The following is a 2,510-nucleotide window of genomic DNA, read 5'->3' as shown; positions in this document are numbered from 1 at the left end:
TGATATCAATTAAAAGTTTATCTTGTAAATGTGTGTCTATATAAACACAACATAGGGTTTACACTATAAGTGTTATCTTAATCGAGGATATTATTCATTGTAACCCTAGCAGCTCTCCTGATATTTGTTCATCACTGAGAGAGAACGGTTCCATTGTAATACTGTTTCATTAATAAGATATTATGTGTTTCATACTTGTGTTCTTAATTCGATTTGATTGTACTAAACACTGTATTCAACCCCCTTCTACAGTGCGTGTGACCTAATATATTATGTATAAAGACTACGTTTGTTATACCATACTTTCATCGGAACCCACGTTGATGATGAGTCCGATTATGGGCTAATCGTTATGATGGGGTTCTAACGGATTTACTTATGGATTTCGTTAGTTAATTTGTTTTGATACCTTAATGTGTGGTAATTGTATGATATCCTAGTATTGGTTTTGCTTATTCATCTTATGAGCGTCGCGAACTTATAAGAGAACGTGCTAATCTCTATTGAAGCGAAAGTGAATATAGGGGTTTAGAACTTGCCATGCTAGCATAGGTTCATGTATTTGATATGCATGATTCGTAGCTAATTTTAACCATCTTACTTGCCCTATGTAATCATGATAGATAACTTGTGCATTAAACCATTATGTTTTCAAATTCTATAGACATATAGGGTCTCAATATAATTGGTGTCTATTCAGCTTCCATTTCTTTTGTGGATGTCAGGTAGTATGGTATTCATACAACAAAAGTTGGCATTTATCAGTTTCGTGTTATCTGATTACTGTCATCACCATCGCATGCTAAGGTTAAGAAAAAAAAGGCTATTGAATGAAGTAGTAATGAAGTTAGAATCCCATGTTTGTGTCATATAGTAAAACAATCCTCTTTAATCTCTAAGTTAATGTGCTTTAGTATAATCATTTTGTTAATCGTAGTTATAAACAATCTCAATTTGTTAATCGTCTTAGTATTGAATAGTAACCATATCATTGTTGCATAAGTGCATTGATTGAAATTAACCTAAACTGCTCTCTATGGGAACGAACTATAAATAATTCTATATTACTTACGATCGTGTATACTTTCGTGAATATTAGCATGTGTTTTCCTCCTAACAAGTTTTTGGCGCCGCTGACGGGGACTCGGTGTTAATTTTTAGTTTATGTCTTTGTCATATGTGGTCGTTAAAGTTTATTGACTCGGACATCGTTACTTACTTATTTCCTTGTTGTGATTGAGGTACTCTAGCGAGCGTGTATGCATACACATTCTCGGTCTTGTAAGAGAACACTGGATCAAGCTGAAGAAGAAGTTGTAGTAGCTAAAGAAGTTTTTGAAGAAGTTCTTATCGAGAAGAAAGTTGAAGAAGAAGCTCTTATTGTAATGGGAGAACCAGAAGTGAATACGATGACTTTGATGGATTACTCTCAACCGAAGATTAATGATATTCAGTCTAGCATTTTTCGACCAGCCATCTCCAATAATACCTTTGAGATCAAGTCAAGAACGATTCAGATGATACAGAAATCAGTTCAGTTTGGGGGTTCTCCGACAGAAAACCCCAACATATACATCAGAGATTTCATCGAGATCTGCGACACTTTCAAGTTCAATGGATTTTCTAAAGATGCTATTAAGTTGAGGCTTTTCCCATTCTCTCTGCGGGATAAAGCTAAGTGTTGGTTACATTCTCTACCACCAGGGTCTATCACCAAATGGGAGGATCTTGCTCAAAAGTTCCTAACTAAATTCTTTCCTATGGAGAAGACTGCTGCAATCAGAAACGCACTTACTCAATTTTCTCGGCAATCTGGAGAATCTTTATGTGAGGCTTGGGATCACTATAAGGAGATGCTTAGAAAGTTCCCTCACCATGAGATGCCTGATTAGATGATCATTAACTGCTTTTATAATGGATTGGGTGCTACTTCTAGAACCATGCTTGATGCAACATCAGGAGGAGCCTTATGGGCTAAAAGCTATGATGAAGCTTATGAATTAATTGAGCTGATGGCTGCCAATGAATACCAGAATCCTACTCAGAGACTACCTCCGGGCAAGGTAGCAGGAATTCTGAAGTTAGATATAGCTACTGTTATAGCTGCTCAGCTTAAGGCTTTGATGATGAAGGTGGATTCTTTGGCTAATTATGGAGTTAATCAGATCACTAGTGTCTGTGAGCTTTGTGCTGGTGCCCATGAGATGGAGCAGTGTGCTATTTCTAGTGAATCAGCTCAGTTCATGAGCAACTTTTAGAGGTCGCAGCAGCTAGTTCCAACCACTTATCATCCCAAAAACCGCAATCATCCCAACTTAAGCTATAGTAATACTCAGAATACGGTTCAACAGCCTTATCAGCAGTATGCAGCAAAACAATACAACCCTCCTGGTTTTCAGTAACCATAATATGCACCAAGACAGCAACTTCAGCTGCAACAATCTAATGAAAAATATGAATTGGAGGAGTTGAGTTTCATGTACAAAAGCCAAGCGGTTTCTATAAAGACC

At 36.9% G+C, this 2,510-nt stretch overlaps 1 non-coding gene across 1 annotated transcript; it reads right to left on the bottom strand.

Annotated features, from left to right (window-relative positions):
* Window positions 1-1,775: 1,775 nt before the first annotated feature.
* On the bottom strand, window positions 1,776-1,882 carry LOC141698715 (small nucleolar RNA R71). The gene has a single exon (XR_012565220.1). It is a non-coding gene; the product is annotated as a small nucleolar RNA R71 (small nucleolar RNA).
* Window positions 1,883-2,510: the final 628 nt, after the last annotated feature.

This window comes from Apium graveolens, chromosome 11 (assembly GCF_009905375.1).
Source record: "Apium graveolens cultivar Ventura chromosome 11, ASM990537v1, whole genome shotgun sequence".
In the NCBI taxonomy this organism is placed as follows: Eukaryota; Viridiplantae; Streptophyta; class Magnoliopsida; order Apiales; family Apiaceae; genus Apium; species Apium graveolens.
This window is presented reverse-complemented; position numbering and strand designations above follow the sequence as displayed.